The 20,376-nt window shown below is 51.3% G+C and overlaps 1 protein-coding gene across 1 annotated transcript in view; it reads right to left on the bottom strand.

The window, feature by feature from the left end:
• Positions 1–13,878, bottom strand: part of MYH9 (myosin, heavy chain 9, non-muscle) — an 89,652-nt gene extending 75,774 nt beyond the window's left edge. The window contains exon 1 of the mRNA XM_011978946.1: positions 13,810–13,878. The gene's annotated coding sequence lies outside the window, so the exon portion shown is untranslated. The remainder of the gene's footprint in view (positions 1–13,809) is intronic.
• Positions 13,879–20,376: the final 6,498 nt, after the last annotated feature.

Raw genomic sequence — 20,376 nt, 5'->3', positions numbered from 1 at the left:
ACCAAGCTCCGTTTATTCACCACCTCACCTAACTGGTAACCATCCTGGGAAAGAGCTGTCTCAAGATTCATAATTCATAAACTAGGAAACAGATTCCCCAATTCATAAACTAGGAAACAGACTCAGAAAGGGCAAGTCACTTGTCCAGAGTTGCCCAGCCCGGGCATGGAGTGGGATGCTAACCCAGGGACACCTGGCCCCTGTGCCTGGCCTCCTCCCAGAACACTTGTGCCTGGGGTCCCTTGGAAGCCAGGCCGGCACTGGAGCTGGGCCCTAACTGTCCCTGAGTGCGATGTGGGGGGTGGAGAGGAATGCATTCCAGAGTGTTCAACAAATATTTACCGGATGGTATCGGGCAGGCAGGAAGGCTGAGTGAGCCTTCCCAGTGTGGACCACGTGGTCCATCAAAAAGCAGGCACGTTACAACTCAAGATTTACTCCTTCAGCCCGCTACTGTCGGCAGCAAGCTTGCAGCCCATCAGCAATGGCAGAATGAGCTCTGACCCTCCTCAAACTCTGCTTCACCCCAGCAATGCCAACCCTAACAGCAAAGAACCCATCTGGTAGTCTGGCTTCTCGGCAGCCCATGGCCTCCCTCGGGCTGCAGGGCCCAGGCACTCAGACTGCCCTGGAAATCTGCTTTGGAGGGTCACACACATCACACCAGCTGGCGGGGAGGAATTCCACCCAACCAACCGCCCTCAGAACCTCACCCTGCCCGACTTTCGGGCCTTGGTGGGAGGGCAGGGGACAGTCACAGGTCAGTGGTGTCCACGCGAAGGCTAGCAGAGGCCTGGCCACCAAGCCATAGTTCTTGCAAGAGGAAGAGAGAATGCATCCTGCCAGGGACACCCCCCGCCTCCAAAGACCAAGGCTGCAGCTGAAGGTCACAGCCCCTGCTTGCCTGGGCACCTCCCTCCCAGAACTTTTCATTAAGCAAGGCTGGGCTCTGCTCAGCCTGGCCAAGGACAGGGCTATTTGGTTTCAGCGACTCTGCTAGAATGACGTGGGTTAGCAGCAGCGCCAAGATCAATACACGGGTTAGACCAGCAGGGAGAGCCGCAAAGGTCAGGATAAATAGTGGAGTTTCTATGAAAGTCCCCTCGCCCACCTGGGCAGGATTAGCCGCATTCAATGATTGGGAGCCACAGGGCTGCAGCAGAGCTGCTGTTTCCATCTGTATCCGGTGAGGAGGCTCCTGTGCCCCTGGGGGCGTGGTGTGTGTGTGTATTAAGTGTGTTTAGTCAGGTTAATACTCAGACCTCTCCAGGATGCATGTGAGTTAAACCACCTTATCTATAATCCAAATGCCTCATTTATGAATGGAGGATAGTAAAGAGCTGCTAAAAATTCAGTAAGGGGCACGACAGCAGGATACCCAGGAGGTAGTCTATCAAACACAGCAGCCAGCATGCAGCCACTCCTCCCTACTCTGTCCTGGGGCTGTGCTAAATGGCCTCTTTGAAACCTTTTTTGAGACAGAGTCTCGCTCTGTCGCCCAGGCTGTAGTGCAGTGGCAAGCTCTCAGCTCACTGCAACCTCCACTCCCAGGTTCAAGCAATTCTCCTGTCTCAGCCTCCCAAGTAGCTGGGACTCCAGGCACCCACCACCATAGCCGGCTAATTTTTGTATTTTTAGTAGATGCGGGGTTTTAGGTCAGACTGGTCTTGAACTCTTGATCTCAGGTGATCCGCCCGCCTTGGACTCCCAAAGTGCTGGGATTACACTCATGAGCCACTAGCCCGGCCGAAACTTTTTAAAACTGCCCATAATATAAAGGTAAAAGAAAAATATTCCCCTAAATTCCTAAACTCCCCCGACCACCCTTCCCCTCCTTGCAAAATCAGTTTTCTCTTTCTCTGCGTGGTCCTTTCTGGACCTGGTTCATGGAAACACTTGATTTTTAACTATGAGGCAGAGGACAGAGTTTCAGATTTTGTATTTTCCTTACTTACTATGACTGTTTTCCTGTAGGGCGAGGATTTGCTTGGTTTTTGTTTTTTTGAGATGAAGTCTTGCTCTGTCACCTAGGCTGGAGTGCAATGGCACGATCTCGGCTCACCTCCGCCTCCTGGGTTCAAGCGATTCTCCCACCTCAGCCTCCCAAGTAGCTGGGACTACAGGCGTGTGCCACCACGCCAGGCTAATTTTTTTGTATTTTTAGTTAGAGACAGGATTTCACCATATTGGCCAGGCTGGTCTCGAACCCCTGACTTCAGGTGATCCGCCCGCCTTGGTCTCCCAAAGTGCTAGGATTACAGGTGTGAGCCACCACACCCAGCCTCAGATTTGCTTGTTAATCAATTTCATTCAACCCATTTTACAGGTGATGATGCAGCAGTGGCCCTGAGAGAAAGCAACTCTACTCAGTCACACAAGCTGGGGGAATGAGGACCTGGGCCCAGAACTCCTGACTCCAAGGCCTCAATGTCCATCATTTAATAGCTGCATCATATTCTCAACTGTGTTTTTTTTTTAAGGACCACTTACAAGGTTTTTTCACCACCACGCCCAGCTAATTTTTGTAGTTTTAGTAGAAATGGGGTTTCACCATGTTGGCCAGGCTGGTCTTGAACTCCTGACCTCAGGTGATCTGCCTGCCTTGGCCTCCCAAAGTGCTGGGCTTATAGGCATGAGCCACCACGGCCAGCCTTAGTGTACCACCACCTTCAGACACATTCCCAGAAGTGGAGTTACAGGAGCAAAGAACATACAAACATTTCTACAGTCCTGGGATGTCCCATCCAGTTGTTTTCCAAAAGGGTTGAATCGATGTGCACTGCCATTTGAGCAGGATGTACATGTGAAAGCAACCAACCAGCATCCTCAACCACTAAAACACACACACACACACACACACACACACACAGAGGAAAGATCTCCAGGGCTCAGAAAGTCCCGAGCTCCTGTGGGAATGGGCAGGCCAGCAAGAGGTTCAGAAGGAAGCAAGCAGCTCTCGCCCCTGGAGATGAGACTGGATCTGGCTGAGGCCATCCCCCAGCGCTTTCCTTCCCGCCGGCTTCCTGCGGGTGCCAGTCCAACTCCAAGAAACCCAAGCAGTTGCCTTTTTAGGCCATAATCGAGCAGGACACAACCAGAGGCTAAATTAGGACTCTCAGGAAATGATGAAACTGAAAGTAAATAGGTTGACCAAAAACATCTTCTTTCAACCCAAAATGTAATGCCTCAATTATTTGCCTTCTCCCCTTCCCCGCAAACATCCATATGGATCTTTTATTTCTCCCTGTTTTCCCAAAGAATCCTCTCCCTCCCTCTCTCCCTCCGTTTCTCTTTTTACTTATTTGTGGGTTTGTCTGGAAAATGAACAGCTAGCACCTTAAAGACAGAATTTATTCTACTCTCAGATCTTTGGTCGAAACGTTGAGAGCATTTCCACTCCCAGACAACGAGGGCTGATGTAAACCTTTCCATGGGCCAAGTTCTAGGCTGGGAGCGTCCAAGTCATCACCTTCATCACAAAGCTGCATAGACCGAGGGCCTGCTAGTAAGCGCTGTGTGTTCTCACTCAATCCTTGCAATAATTTCATGAGGCACATATATACTCATTTTACAGGTGGGGGAAATGGGACTCAGACAAGGCACAAAACCTAGGGTCAGACTCAGCCCCATGTGGCTTCAATTCCCTGCTCCATTTCCCCTTTAGCTGCCTTCCTGGTGAGGTCAAGGGGGCTACAAGAAGCAAACAGAGAACCCCCCTTATTAATTAAGCAGATTTTAATAATGCCACCTCAAAGCTGTAAACCCCATCTTCCCATGCTGGCTTGCACAAGGGACTCCATCCTTCCAACCTAAATTGCTGGGGGCTAAGAAGGTGGGGGTGTGACCCTGGGTGAGCCATTTGAGTTCTCTGTGCCCAGTCTGCCAGGAGTTAACCTAACCAATCTCCAATGGCCCTGGGCATGCCAAGGTTTCAGTTCAGACACCCCAGCGGCCTCAGCCCAGACACTGAAAGCCCTATTCCAGCCTCACCACTGATGTACGCAAGCAGCCCCTCTGTTTGTTTGTTTCCCTCCCCACTCCCATCCTGGAGAACACAGGTGAACATGTCCTTTCTCTTTCTCCTTGTAGCTGCTCGTTTTGAGTTAAATAAAACTGTCAAAGTAGCTGGCTTCCATTGTTAAGAAAGATTCTTTGGGCCAGGCGTGGTGGCTCATGCCTGTAATCCCTGCACTTTGGGAGGCTGAGGCAAGTGGATCACCTGAGGTCAGGAGTTTGAGACCAGCCTCGTCAAAATAGTGAAACCCTGTCTCTACTAAAGATACAAAACTTAGCCAGGCGTGGTGGCACGTGCCTGTAATCTCAGCTACCAGGGAGGCTGAGGCACGAGAATCGCTTGAACCCAGGAGGCAGAGGTTGCAGTGAGCCGAGATCATGCCACTGTACTCCAGCCTGGGCAACAGGGTGAGACTCCATCTCAAAAAAAAAAGAGATTCTTTGAAAGCAGCTGCTATAATAATGTAGAATTTTTCAAGCTCATTTGATTCACTTATTCAGTCAACTAATACAAAGAGAATCCACATGCAAAAAGATCATGACAAAGGCATAAAGATCCCAAGGGGTTTCTAATGAGGTCACGCAGCAGGACGGGCATGCACACGTCTAGGTAACTAGATGCAGTGTCCACCTGGGCAATGTGGTAGAGTAGACAGAAAGCAAGTTCCTTGGCTTCCTTCTGTCCTGTTCACTGCTGAATTCAACACCCAAAGGCAGTAAGCACCCGCTAGACGGATCTGCCGTGTGGATGAAAGCCGAAACTCCTTGCTCTGTGGCCTTGGGCCGGTGCCACCTCTCTGGCCTCAACTGTAAATGCAGATAATATTTTCTGCTGCCTTCCCTGCCTCACAGGGCTGCTTAATGCAGCATGTATTCCTTAAACGCACATAACGACAAGACAGGACGCCTACCACTGTGGAACATTCATGCAGAGAGGAAGACCCACGTCAACAACCAGCTCCACCACAGACTCAGTGAAGAAGAGGAGAGGAACACGCAATTTGCCGTGGGAACAAAGCGAAAAGGACAATTCCTTGGACGCTCAAGCAAGAGTGTCGTGGAGGATGTGACATTTAAACTGTGTCCTGGAGGATGGGTAAGATATTGACGGGGAAAGGAAGAGATGGTGGAAAAGTATTCCGGGCCGAGGGAGAAAAGCAAGAGCCAACGGGCCGGGCGCGGTGGCTCATGCCTGTAATCCCAGCACTTTGGGAGGCCGAGACGGGCGGATCACAAGGTCAGGAGATTGAGACCACCCTGGCTAACACGGTGAAACCCCGTCTCTACTAAAAAAAAACACAAAAAACGACCCAGGCGAGGCGGCGGGCGCCTGTAGTCCCAGCTCCTCAGGAGGCTGAGGCAGGAGAATGGCGTAAACCCGGGAGGCAGAGCTTGCAGTGAGCGGAGATCCAGCCACTGCACTCCAGCCTGGGCGACAGAGCAAGACTCTGTCTCAAAAAAAAAAAAAAAAAAGGGGCCAACGTACAGAAAGAAGGCACGGTGGCTCACTAACCACATACAAAACAATGCCACAGCACTACGGCTATCTAGGGCCAGAGAATCCTTTGTGGTGGGGCTGTCCTGTGCCTTGTGCAGTATTCAGCAGCAGAGCAGCACCCCGGCCTCTACCCACTAGATGCCAGTCGCACCCTGTCCCCAGTTGTGACAACCAAATATGTCTCCAGACATCACCAAAGGTGGAAGCTGAGGGTTGGGGGGGAAGACAAATTGCCTCCAGTTGAGCCCACTGATTGAAGGGGTTCGTATAAGCGAATGCTGCACTATGAAGCCAGACCTCTCAGTTGTCATCCTCCCCCATCTCTGAAGTGCACGGGCCAAATCTCCCTAACAAAACAGACGTCCTCAGGGCAAAATGATTCCCAGGACCCCATAAAAATGGCCATTACGGATGGCATTGTCACCAAGGAATGACAGCCCTTGTAACATGCTGTATTCTAAGAGATCTGACCCAGATTCACCTGATGGACTGTGCTTTAAAGATCCTGAATAGCCAATTTAAAAGTAAACCCATCAACCAGGCGGAAGAGACTGATGTGCCTCCCCAGGCAGGCAAGAAGCACCTTCAGAACCTCCAACACGGCAGCTCAGCCTGCGACTCATAAGCAAAGTCACCAGCATCAAAGGATCCAGATGATTAACGGAAGACAAGCAGGAGCCACATTTTGGAGGTCGGGGGTGGGAGTTGTTGACATGGCTGTGCCAGCTCACCCCACCCTGGGAATCCCATCAAACGCTTTTTTTTTTTTTTTTTTTTTGAGACAGAGTCTCTCTCTGTTGCCCAGGCTGGAGTGCAGTGGCGTGATCTCGGTTCACTGCAACCTCCACCTCCCGGGTTCAAGCAATTCTCCTGCCTCAGCCTCCCGAGTAGCTGGGATGACAGGTGCACACCACCGCGCCCGGCTAATTTTTTGTATTTTAGTAGAGATGGGGTTTCGCCATATTGGCCAGGCTGGCCTCGAACTCCTGAGCTCAGGCAATCCACCCACCTCGACCTCCCAAAGTGGTAGGATTATAGGTGTGAGCCACAGCACCAAGCCCAAATGCTATTTGTTGAACACTTTTGGCAAATCAATCTGGATTAGACCCTGGAAATCCATAGCTTCCACCACTGGGATACCCGGACTACTTCCCGCCCAAAGCTCTCCCCTACTCCCCTTCATATATTAATAAATATATTTAAACACCTACCAACGAGCCATCTCCACCTGGAGGACACACCGTCACACCTGAACTCCCCCATCTTCTCTCCCCAGACCCATACCCTCTTCTGGGTGTCCATCTCTGGGAGACACTGTCCATCTGGCCACCCAAGACAGTCATCGTAAACTCCTCCCCAGCCCTCCGCCAACACCACTGCCCGTGCCCTATTCCAGTCCAGGCCCACAAGCCCTCCCTTCTGGGCTGCTCCCAGTGCCTCCCTCCTGGCCTCCCCTGCCACTTCTACAGAACTCCTTTCTGATGACTCACAAATTCAAATTCCTATTTATGTGACTTCCTATTTTATCGATATTACTTGGTCAGTTCAAAATGGTTCAACAGCTCCACACCTTCTCCAGAATAAAGTCTAATCTTCTCTGCATGGTAAGCAAGCCCTCTAGGACCCCACCCGTTCATCTTACCCCTGCCCTTCCTTTCTGCCACAGTTGTCCCCAGCGGCATATAATCAATTCCATTCACATTACACTCCGCTCAGGCCTCCAGGCCTTCAAAGAAGCCAGAGAAGTGTCCTTTGTACCAGGAACCCTCTCGGAGATCTCAGCTCAAACACTCCCTTCTCTAAAGACTTTTTGCAGCATATATATATATGTCCCTCTCATCTGTGCTCTGTACTTGTTCCACCGTAACCAAACAGCTAAATACTCACTATTTGTAGTTTTATTTGAGGACAGGAAATGGATCTCATCCATCAATTCCAAATGTCTAGCACAATGCGGGGCCCAGAGCAGGTGCTCAGTTAAAGTGTCCTGAATGAATGGATGAGGAACAAGGCCAAAATGAGCAAGAAAGACTTAACGGGGAAGGTCCCAAGAGGCTGGAAAATCCCCTTGGGCTGTGGCTGTGCAAAGAGGGCCAGGGCTGGAGAGCTGAAGGTAACAGGAGAGCCAAGTTGAAACCACACACGCATGAGGGTTACAGCCACCTAATTTGTTACAAACACCAAACCATTTATGGACTAGTTTTTATATCCTCAAAACAAAAAGGGAAAGAATGCATATTGGGGCTTTCAATCTACAGAGAGAAATAGGACTGAAGATAATTTATTGGTTTTGCATATAGTTCAACCATCTCTGTTTTCTAGAACCTTCTAGTACCCCCTGATTAAATGTAGAGGCACCTACCGCCTACTACCAGTCCAACAAACCAGAAAGAATCTTGGCTGGCATGGCCCCTGCTCTTGCTAGGATGCCATGAGAAGGTCGTGTGCTCTCCTGGAAGGCTACGCCTCCATCTATCAAGTAGGTGCTGGCAACATCGACCTTTGGTATCAACTCAGAACTGAGAGACGGAAGGGTGGAAAAACCACAGCCATGTGAGGTCCTGGTTCTGCAAATCCTAAGATAAATGCTTGTAATGCACCATGATAGGGTTTATGGCTTTGGGGCCAGACAGACCTGGGTTGGAGTCCCAGGTCCCCTACTCACAATTCCTATGACCTTGAAGCTGTTAGCACCTCAATTTCCTAGCTTTAGAATGAAGGGGGAAAAAAAAGGAGTTGTAGCTTGAGTTCCCAGCGGAGAATGGCATGATAGGAATTCCCCTCCCAATTCCTCTATCTTGTGATCCTGAGCTATTTAATCCCCACTCTTCCTAGGAATGACACCTGGGCCCTCTGCAAATCAGTTTCCAGGAGTCTAGTGACTCTTTCTGCAGGTTATGTCCATCCATAGAGGACATCTCTCAGGGACGGTGACTATAAAGACAGCAATCTGCAGAGGGAAGACAGTTTCATGGCCGAGTAAGGATGGAATGCTGCCTCCCTATGGCCCTCTTGCAATCACGATATGCACAAAAGGTTGTAGGAAGCAGCCTGCAAAAAGAAATCTGCTTAACTTCGGCCGGGCGCGGTGGCTCACGCCTGTAATCCCAGCACTTTGGGAGGCTGAGGTAGGCGGATCACGAGGTCAGGAGACAGAGACCGTCCTGGCTAATGAGATGAAACCCCGTCTCTACTAAAAAATACAAAAAAATTGGCCAGACGTGGTGGCGAGCGCCTGTAGTCCCAGCTACTCAGCAGGCTGAGGCAGGAGAATGGCGTGAACCCGGGAGGCAAAGCTTGCAGTGGTGCACTCCAGCCGGGGCAGCAGTATGAGACTCTGTCTCCAAAAAAAAAAAAAAGAAAAAAAGAAAAAAAAGAAATCTGCTTAACTCCATCCCAGGAATATCCTGCAGGAAAAATCTCTCTCCATGCTGGTCTGGGAAATGCTGGTCTGGTGAGATGGGCACAAAGCCTGTGGCAGAAGAGCTGGATTTGAGTCTGGCGAGGTGCTGACCAGCTGTGCAATCCTGCAGGCACCACCCAGGCCTCGCTTTCCCACCTGCAAGATGTCCTGTCTGCTCACAGGTACGCACAAGCCCACTCTCCGCAATACACACCAGGGCTGTCAGAGCAGTTATCTACAGGGTGGGTCAGCAAAGTAGCTCCTCTGTCACTCAGGGCTAACCTACAGCAGCCTCGACCTAGGCCCTCACTCTCCCTAGGCTAACAAGGGGTGAGGGGCTCCTCCCAGCTGCCCAGGGCCCAGGAGGTAGGAGCTGAGGACTGCGGGTGGGCCCCCCTTCCCTTCCCACCTCAGGAATGTTGTTTGCTTACAGAAGAAGCTGGAACTTGTTTCCATTAGCAGTATTCCAACCCAAGCCTGTGCTGATGCTTAGCAGATAAGAAAACCAGAGAGGGACTTAGTGCCCGGGCCTCAGAGCCTGCCCTGTCTGCCGGCTCTGCCTTTGCCTCGTCGAAGCGGGCATGGAGGGAGGCTCAGGTGATTGCTGAAAGTCCAGGGAACACTGAAAGATGACAGCATTTGCCTGTCCAAGGGAGGGCCTGTGGTCACTTTCACTTTGCCTGGTACCCAAGGAAACCCAGGCTACCAAAAACACCATCAGTACGTATTTCAAATCATGTTGTACACGATGGATATAAACAATTTTTGTCACCTTAAAAATTAAATGAACAATTTATTTTTTAAAAAATGACACCAGACACCAGAAGGTGGTATATAGATTCCCTCTTCCTGCATGGGAAGGGGTGGGGGCAGTAGCTTGGGACAGGCTGGAGGGGATAAACTGGGGCAGCTAACCCAGGATCTTATCAGCCATTTAGGAATGTGGACTTTATTCTAGGGATAGTGGGGGAGGAGCAGAGGTGACATCATCAGATTTGTATTTTCAAGTAATTGGTTGGGCGCGGTGGCTCATGCCTATAATCCCAGCACTTTGGGAGGCCGAGGCGGGTGGATCACGAGGTCAGGAGATAGAGACCATCCTGGCTAACACGGTGAAATCCCATCTCTACTAAACAAAATACAAAAAATTAGCCAGACGTGGTGGCGGGCGCCTGTAGTCCCAGCTACTCGGGAGGCTGAGGCAGGAGAATGGCGAGAACTCAGGTGGAGCTTGCAGTTAGCCGAGATCACACCACTGCACTCCAGCCTGGGCGACAGCGCGAGACTCTGTCTCAAAATAAATAAATAAATAAATTGGCTGGGGGTGCACAGTGGCTCACACCTGTAATCCCGGCACTTTGGGAGGGCAAGGCAGGTAGATCACGAGATCAGGAGTTTAAGACCAGCCTGGCCAAGATGGTGAAACCCTATCTCTACTAAAAATACAAAAATTAGCCGGGCATGGTGGTGGGCGCCTATAATCTCAGCTACTCGGGAGGCTGAGGCTGAGAATTGCTTGAACCCAGGAGGCGGAGGTTGCAGTGAGCCAAGATCGTGCCACTGCACTCCATCCTGGGCGACAGAGCAAGACTCCACCTCAAAAATAAAAAAAAAAGAAATCATCCTCCCTTACCTGCACGGAGGGGACAGTGAGAAGTCAGTGGTTAGAAAGTACTGGGGACTTACAATGAGGGAGCTTCCAATCTAAGAGAAGAAAAGACAGTTCCCTGACCAGGCTAGATGGAGAGTGATTACATGACACGAGAGGGACAAGTGCAGACACAGATTTCACCCTCTCATCTCCTACTCCAAAGAGCCTGGCTCGAGGAGAGTCCTGAAATCACCGTCCTACAACAGTGAGAAGTAGCCCAGGAATCCCAGGAGCTCCAGGGCCAGTGTTTCCAAAGCATCTTGGGCACAGATCTCATGCAGGATGTGTCACATGGACTACACAATAAAGTGTCCAACTGGGTGTCCTCCAGTAAGATACCAACCTCAGGACCACAGAGACATAGCTTTGGGTCCTCAGCACAGAAACCATTTCTGAGTCGCTCTGTTGCCCGGGCTGGAGTGCAGTGGCACGATCTTGGCTCACCGCAAACTCTGCCTCCTGGATTCAAGTGATTTTCCCGCCTCAGCTGGGACTACAGGCGTGTGCCAGCACGCTCGGCTAATTTTTGTATTTTTAGTAGAGACGGGGTTTCACCATGTTGGCCAGGATGGTCTTGGACTCCTGACCTCAAGTGATCCAGCTGCCTCAGCCTCCCAAAGTGCTGGGATTACAGGCGTGGGCCACCACGCCCGGCCTGAAACCACTTCTTAATGAATAAATCAATCAACCAGTGAGCCAGGGCAGAAAGCGGCAAAAGCTTGAGGCCAGCCCTGCCATCACCCCAGAATGACAGCCCACCCAGCATGGATAGAAGCGTGCCTCCCACAGCATTTATAACCCCACTCCAACTCCTTCCACCAGTGCCTCTCAACCATCTTTCCAGCCACACCTCTCTTGCCCCCTGCTAGAACCCTCCGTTCCAGTCACCAGAGCATACTCCCCAGAGCAGCCTTTGCTTCAGCTGTCACCCAGAGACAAGCTGGAGGGCCCATCTCCCTAATTCTCCACAGACTGAGAGTCCCCAAAACCAAGTGGACATGCCATCTCCCCCAGGCAGCCTCTCCTAGTATGAATTTCTCACAGTATGTATTACCCTAGTATGAATTACTCATCCTTCTCCCTCCTCCCCGACAGGCCCACCACAATCTGCCTTACACCAGAACCATGGCTTCACTGCCCGTGTCCTCCAATGTCTCTTAGAACTCTCTAGAGGTGGCCAGGTGCGGTGGCTCAGGCCTGTAATCCCAGCACTTTGGGAGGCCGAGGCAGGTGGATCACAAGGTCAGAGGTTCGAGACCAGCCTGACCAACGTGGTGAAACCCATCTCTACTAAAAATACAAAGATTAGCTGGGCGTGGTGGCAGGCGCCTGTAATCCCAGCTACTCAGGAGACTGAGGCAGCAGAATTGCTTAAACCCAGGAGGCGGAGGTTGCAGTGAGCCGAGATTGCACCACTGCACTCCAGCCTGGGCGACAGAGCGAGACTCCATCTCAAAAAAAAAAAAAAAAAAAGAACTCTCTAGAGGCAGGGACTGTCTCCCCACCCCTCTTGCTCTTGCCCAGGGTGCTGCAGAGGAGCAGCAATGCTTGTTGAAAATAACTGAATTGCTCAAAATGCTTACAAGTATTTTCTGGGAACCTGGCAGTCCAAGAAGAGAATGACCACTCCAAGGGTAGCTGGAGGGAGAGATGGAGGGAAGGAGGGAAGAAGGAGGAAAGGAGGGAAGGAAGGAAAGAGAGGAGGAAACAGGTTAAGCAGCTTTTGCCCCACGTTAAGAGGTCAGGCAGACAGACCTGGGGCTGGATCTACAGATAAATCATCTACACTGGGCCCTTGGCTTTGCTTTTAATTGGTTCAATATTTGCACAGTGACATCACGCCTGTGCCTTACCTACTCAATAATGAGCTTTCTCTCAGCCACCCAGGAGAAATTGCAAAGAAAAGCAAATTGTTTCAGGTACGGTGGGGGCGTCCCCTCCTAAACCATGAGGGGCAGATGATCCCCTCTGAGTTGCCCCCAGGTTGGAAATGGCTGACAGGGGAAGGGTTTGGTTGAGTTCACCGAGCACACCAAGCATGTCCCCCTCCAGATGGTATCTCCCCAGCTGGCTGGAGGCTTCCCACACCCCCAGGAGGGGCAACTTGAACCCTTCAGATTCCTGCAGCAAAGTTATTCCTTCCCTTAGCTTCTGCTGATAGAATGGTTTTTCTTTCCTCAAGCATGTGAGCACAGTTTGCCGAAACCCAATGCAGAAAAATAACCATACTCAGAAGATGTAATTACATGGCCCCCGTCTCAGTGGGAAAGTGCAGCATGAGGGCTTTCTGAGTCCACATCACGACTGCTGAGAAGTGCAATCGGAGACCAGAAACAGAAGACCCCTTTTGAAGGTCACCCAGCCTAGAACCCGTCAGACCTTCAGTAGCTTGTTATCTTCTGAGTGATATTTAAATAACACGAAAAAAGCGAACGAGAAGCCACTTCCCTCTAGTAGCCATTTCACCTCTAGTCCTCCGGGTCTGAGGGCTCCAAGGCAGAGATCAGGTCACCACTGCATCCCCAGTGCCCCACATATGGGAGGTGCTGAACTAAAGTCATGGGAGAGGTTCCCATCTTCCCAAAGGTCCAGTCTCCAGGGACCAAGTCCAGTCAAATCCGTGTCACTCATTCTTAAGTGCCTGATGTTAAGTCCAATATCGTCTTCCATCTTATTGTCCAAATAGAGGCATGACTATCGTGTGGCTCAGGTCTCCCCTGAGGACAGACAACAAGGGCCACCCACAACAGGCCGTAGCTTCTCTGTGGCCATCCAGGGCCCTCACCCTCTGTCCCATCCTCTGCCTCACTGATAACTATATCTGCCGTACACTAATCTTGATTTTGTTTCCGAGAGACACATCATTGGCCAGGGGTCAGCAACAATCTTCCTGAATTGATCAAGCGGTCATTGCAGTGGACTCTGATTATGGACTTCAAAAGGAGAGGGACCTGCTAATGGTGATTATTCACTTACAACCTTCACAGAAGACATCTGAGGACGAGCCGCAGCCAGGAGGTGGACGGGCTGCATGTGCAAGGCAAGAGCCACCACTTAACTAACAAACTTTGCCAGCTTGACTCGGGCCCCAAGCCTCAGTTTCTCCACCTGTAAAATGGAGCTGATCCCAGCTACCCCCACGGACAGCTACAGGGAGCCCCAGCGGGTCTAGCTGACAGCCCCCACCCCCACCCCCACCCCATCAGCCCCTTCTGCATTGGATCGGAGTACCGTCTAACTCACAGAGCCACTGTGAGGACAAAATAAGCTCCCAGAGCTGGACTCGGGGCAGCCCCGCACACCAGCCCCTCCCCCGTGATCTTTGCGTCCTCTCAAGACAGCCTGTGTCGCCACTGAGCTCACAATGAGTCAGTTACAGACGCTGCCCTCACACAGCTGCCCTCACACAGCCCACTTCGAGGGTTTGAAGTCACATCCTGCCTAACCCAACTCGACATGATTTATTCCACCCCAGGAATGTAGCTCATTTCCCAGAATTTTGTTAAGCCCTTTAGTTAAAGAGTCTGATCTGGCAAGGGGCTCCCTTTACAGCCCTGGCTGAACACGCAGCTCAGCTCGGGCCTGGAGGCAGGAACCACCCTAAGTCAGGGCTGCCAGAGGCGCCAGGGCATCTCATGCTTGGGGCCTCAACATTCATCTCAAGCTATAATTTTTATTTATTTTATTTATTTTTTTTTGAGACAGAGTCTCACTGTCACCCAGGCTGGAGTGCAGTGGCACGACCTTGGCTTACTGCAACCTCCACCTCCTGGGTTCAAGCAATTCTCCTGCCTCAGCCTCCCAAATAGCTGGGATTACAGGCATGTGCCACCGCACCCAGCTAATTTTTGTATTTTTAGGAGAGACGGAGTTTCACCATGTTGGCCAGGCTAGTCTCGAACCCCTGACCTCAAGTGATTTGCCCGCCTCGGCCTTCCAAAATGAGCCACTGCACCCGGCCTTTTTTTTAACTTTAATTTAAAAACTTTTTGTCACAAATACAAACATGTCTAACAAAACTGTCACAATGTGACATACACATGCTATTCACTCTGACTCTTTTCCATTCAAGTCTAAACATACTGGTTGCCGGCCGGGAATGGTGGCTCACGCCTGTAATTCCAGCACTTTGGGAGGCCAAGGCGGGTGGATCACCTGAGGTCAGGAGTTCAAGACAGCCTGGCCAACATGGCAAAACCCTATTTCTACTAAAAATACAAAAATTAGCCAGGCGTGGTGGTGGGCACCTGTAATCCCAGCTATTTGGGAGGCTGAGGCAAAAGAATCACTTGAACCCAGGAGGCGGAATTTGCAATGAGCCAAGATCCTCCACTGCACTCCAGCCTGGGTGACAGAGCGAGACTCCACCTCAAAAATAAATAAACAAACAAACAAACTGGTTGCCACTCACTTCACCAATGAATCTCACTTGAAAGTTTTTGAAAAGCACCACCCTGACTTATCTACGCTAGGAAGCGGAGGCTCAAACGATCTGCCCAAGATCACACAGTCAGGCCAAGCAGAAACTCAAGACCAAAGCCAAAGGGAAACTCAGTGAGGGGTGGGGGGTCGGGGGGAGCATCCTACTCCAGGCAGGTGAGAGGCAGCTGTAGCTACCGGATCGCCTGACACATTCATCTCGTGACACTGACATCATTTGATCCCACCATCCTTGGCAAAGTGAAGGGTCATGCTGCCCCTCCCCCTAAAAAAGGAGAGCGCCTCAGAGGTTCAGGGAGGCTAAGTGACTTGCCTAGGTACAGGGCTTCCCGGGAACATCCTTGCTGACGTGCAGGTGCAAGAGCACAAGAACGAAAGAAGAGCCCACCTTCCTCAGCATCCAAAGTAACAAAGATCAAGTCTGGCATCAGAAACATCGCCCCTCCCATCTCCAAGCCCAGCCCTACACGGAAGAAATACCCAGAAGTGACGGTGTTCTAAAGGCTTACATGCAAGAAGGATCATCAGGGAGGGGAAGGCCACTGTGCTGGAGCTATAGTGATGAGCCCCAGGAAGGTGATCCCCACATACTCCTACCCCTGGGGTGGCACAGCCTAGACTAGAACAAACTCTCGTCCTGATCCTAACGGCCCCCGGGCTGCATCTGTTACGCGACACGCACACATGTGCACACTCTACAGATGGAAAACCCAAAGCCTCTATTTGTCTAGGTCAGTGGTCAAGGACCCCTTTGAGAACTTGTGAGAGGCGGTGAATGCCTTGCATACCACGGTAGGGGGCTCGCAGAGACTCTGCAGTGCAGTGCACGGACTTTTAGGAGTCCCCTGGTCACAAGCTCAAAGGTAATGGGGCACTAGAGCGGCCTCCTTTTCTACCAAGGCAACATGAACAAAGACTTGAGGCGAGATCTCTTCCTTCGTCACCCTCCGGAGGGTTAAGGAGGATCTCACTGAGGAAGCAAAGCTGTGGGCAGAATAGCCCAATAGTGAGAGTCCACGTGGCACGGGAGGGAGGCTGACTCTTCTGCGCTGCTCTGGGGTGCCCTGGACTCCAGGGACAAGAAGCCCAAAACTGAAGGGTGAACGGTCTCTCCTCCCTACATTTCCATCCCTTGGTCCGGTTCTCAGCTGAGCCAGCACACAGCCAGCCCTGGGCACACAGAAGGCATGGCAGGCAGTGCCAAGCTTTCCAGAGAAGCATCCCAGAGCCTCTTGCATTCCCCGGGGGAAATGATCAAATACAAGTGAGGATGAAATCCACTTATTTCATACTTTACAGAAAAATTAACTTATCACTCCTAGACTGGGTTACAGCAGCACCCTTGTCTGAAAGGCTGGCCAACCCCAGTGTCCTTGAGCAGGGAGCCTGGCCGGCAGGACGACCTTACCACGTCCTTCCCCAGAAACGTGACTACCGCTTACCTTACCACCCACCAAGCAGCGCTCCTTTGCCCAGGCCACAGTCTGCTTTGAAAGTGGCCAAAGCTGTTAGCTGCACATGAGAGAAGGAAGCAGCAGTAGCCCCTGCCCTAGAGAGCTGCCAGATTTGGGCCATGCCATCCTGCCCTGGACAGAGCCCCAGGCCCCCTCCTCCCCTTCCCACTCCAAGATGTGTGCATAGAGACTTGCACACACACAGATACACGTGCACACAGACACGTGCAAAGATCTGTGCACACAGAGGTGCAGAGACATGCACACAGAGACCTGTGCACACAGACAGGCACATATACAAACACACACCCACAGATGCCTGCACACAGGCACCCCAGAGGATGCTGGGATATGGCTGAATGTGATACTCCAGAGTCAGGCCAACCTGGAGGTAAGCACTGGATTCTCCTCACTGGTTCAGGAAATCTGGCAAATTACTTAAATGTCCTGAACCTCCCTTTCTTCATCTGTACAATGGGAATGAAAAAGCCCACCTCCTGGCCAGGCGCGGTGGCTCAAGCCTGTAATCCCACCACTTTGGGAGGCCGAGGCGGGTGGATCACGAGGTCAGGAGATCGAGACCATCCTGGCTAACATGGTGAAACTCCGTCTCTACTAAAAATACAAAAAACTAGCCGGGCGTGGTGGCGGGCGCCTGTAGTCCCAGCTACTCGGAGGCTGAGGCGGGAGAATGGCGTGAACCCAGGAGGTGGAGCTTGCAGTGAGCCGAGATCGCGCCACTGCACTCCAGCCTGGGCGACAGAGCGAGACTCCGTCTCAAAAAAAAAAAAAAAAAAGAAAAAGCCCACCTCCCAGGACCCTGCTGGCAATGAAATAATGGTCACTTGCACTTTATTCTGAGTGCTTTTCACCAGGAATCTCACTTTACCGCACAGCATCCTTGTGAGGTAGGTTCTACTGGTATCCTGTTTTGCAGATGGGGAAAGTGAAGGCCAGAAGGCTTGCTTGCTGAAGGGCACACAGGTAGTAGCTGCTGGTGTCTGTACCCTGCAGGTCTCATTTGGGGCTCTGGGTCTTCCATGCCTAACCACTCTGCTCCACTGCCTCTAGGGGTGCAATAAGACAGCGAATGCACCCAGAGCATGCGGCAAGGCTCCACATAGGACCTTGTCAACAGCAGTTGCTCCAGGATCAGGAAGGGAAAGCGCAGAGGCGGACCCGCAAGCTTTCCAGTCGCCCAGGGCCAAAGCAGCAGTATCTGCCCTCCGGGCTGCTACCAACCCCCACCAGCAGACTCACTTTTAACCCATTTTCTCTAAGATAACAATGCCGGGAGGTGGAAGAGTGTTATCTCCCCACCCTTACCCCTCCCAGCTGTCTAGATCGCCCTAAACAGCCAGGAATTTAATGAGCCTGGAGTTGTCTCTGACTCCCAATCACAACCAATTCGGAACGCCCCAGGTCCTGCAGCACAACAAAGGCTGCCCTGCAAAGCCCCGGAAGAGCCTGCGAAGCCTGCCCGGTCCGCAATAGAGCATCACATTCTTCAGATTCTTGTGTAAACGCCAGAAGTAAGGCAAGGGGGTGGGGGTGGGGGGGCTCTAATTTCAACCTGAGGGTCATTAAAGCCTGTGACTTGTATTAAAAGGGAAGAGACCTATCCCTCTGTACTATGCTGGTCCTCCAAGGTGTATGATACTGCACAGGTCTGCACACCCGGACCTCACAACCCAGAAGCGCCCTCAGCCTAGCGTCTCCGCTTTGAGGACATCAAGGCTCCAGGACACACAGCTGGTCAATGGCAGGAGGGATTCTGCCAGACTGATCTCCAGCATCGTACTGGTGGCCACTACGTCTTTCTGTCTAACATAGGTTTAAAGTTCTAGCCAGAGAGTCCGCAGAACTAACCCCAGGTAGAGTTCAGGGGAGACGTCGAGGTGCTGATGGAGACTTGTGAATTCCACAGTGCTCAGCAGCAAGTAATTAATCTCATGACGAGGCGTTTTTCATGAGCACTTGGCATTATATACCCACCTCCCCCTCGCCCTGGCAAAGGCAGGAAACAGTGGGCGGCAGGCCGGCTCTGGGCAGAAGGCGGGCTGAGAACGGCATGCTGGTGGGCTAGGAAGGTACAAGGGGGTGGTATCCATTCTTCCGAGGGAGAATAGCAAAAATCCAGGTTCCCCACAAGGACCAAGCTGACCAGACCTCACACCAGCCTGTCAGCCCTCACCTGCTGTCTACCCAACAGGTCTCTTAGGATGGAACAGGGAAGGCTGTAATTTACACCTGGTGCCATAAAGCCAACTAGGTAATGCAACCACTGCTGTGTGGCTATGCATGGAAGTCTACAAAAACCCAGTTTCACAACTATTGTCCATAAAGTGGTTGAAGTGGGATAAGAAGGCAGGAGAAGCGATGGAAGTAGATATGGAAAATAACTGGCCTGAAAATGAGGCGCTGGGAGAGGATCTTAGATCACTCACTTTGCTACCTGGGGCCAGTCACGTAGGTTTTCTTGGAGTCTCAACATTCCCAGCTACAAAATAGGAACACTAATACTGCCACCCTCATGGGATTGAGAGACTCTTGTTGCGGTAACCCGAAAGTGACTTTAACCTTTACAATGTGATAGAAACATTAGACTGAAAATTGTAAACGGATAAAAATATATAACCTGGCACGGTGCCGGATAAACTGTGGACAGATAAAACATATAAACAATAAAGTTAAACTTTATTGAGCATCAAAATCCTCTGTGGCATTTCTTATTTTCCTCATTCCACAGGTAAGGAAAACTGAGGTACAGAAAGACGGCATGACTCACTCAAGGTCCAAGGGCCTGCAAGTGCGAGAACCAGGATTAGGGCAGACGGTCTGAGTCCAGAGCGCCTGCCTATTTACCTAAGCACCAGGCCCACACCCATCACGCTGGTGAGGATCAGAAGCCAAAGAAATAAAGCCACCTACCCAGGGCACATCAGGGTCTGTGCCCCCCGCATTCTGGTATGAATATCCTCACCGTTTATGAATATCCTCACCTGTCTCTCAAGCAGGTATCAAGTACTCACCATGGGGAAGGCACCATGCTAGGGTCCTGGCGGCAAGGCCTCTAAAAGGGGAAGCGAGACCAGCACATAAGCCAGCACAGAGAATTGCTAAGACATGAAGCAGTCCGCTGGGAACAGTGGCATAAGCTAAGTATTCAGCAATGCACACTCGAACCATAGCCATCCAACACTCGGGCCAGCAACTGGGAGTTTAGGTTAGAGTCCTGCACCAGCTTTCTACAACTGTTCCTCTTTACCGCTGTCAAAAGGGCTTATGACGTAACAGAGGGGAGGAGCCACCTCCAAGAACAATTGGCCCACAGGCACCGGGCAGGAGGCAGGGGGCAGCCCCTGGTACTCAAGTGTTTTGATCAGAAGTAGAATCCCGGAGCAGAGAGTAAAGTGGGACAAAAGGAAAAAGCACTGGTGAACCAGGGGTAGGGAGTGAGGGGGCAGGAAGCAGGGCAGGAAGGGCATTGATACTTATTGGGAGTCCATCATGAACTAGACACTGCTGAGAGCATTTCATACTTCAGCTACCCAGAGAACACGGACAGATAGTTCTATGAACCAGAGTTTACAGATGGAGAAACTGGAGCTCAAAGCACTTAAACAACTGGTAAAGTACCATCCTGGAGGGCTCGTCCCCTGGACCTGAAGGCATCAACAGAATGTCCCTGGATCAGAGAACCCTCTGCTGACACAAACCCACTCCTCTACTCTCTTCTTCCCTGTGATGGATTGAATTGTGTCCCTACCAAAAATATCCATCATGTTGGAGCCCTAACTCCCAGTACCGCAGAATGTGACTGTGGTATTTGAGGACAGGGCCTTGGAAGAGGTAATTAAGTTAAAATGAGGTCCTTCGGGTAGGCCCTAATCCCATGGCTGGTGTCCTTATAATA

The sequence above is a fragment of the Mandrillus leucophaeus genome, unplaced genomic scaffold (assembly GCF_000951045.1).
Source record: "Mandrillus leucophaeus isolate KB7577 unplaced genomic scaffold, Mleu.le_1.0 Scaffold2, whole genome shotgun sequence".
NCBI classification, from domain to species: domain Eukaryota; kingdom Metazoa; phylum Chordata; class Mammalia; order Primates; family Cercopithecidae; genus Mandrillus; species Mandrillus leucophaeus.
This window is presented reverse-complemented; position numbering and strand designations above follow the sequence as displayed.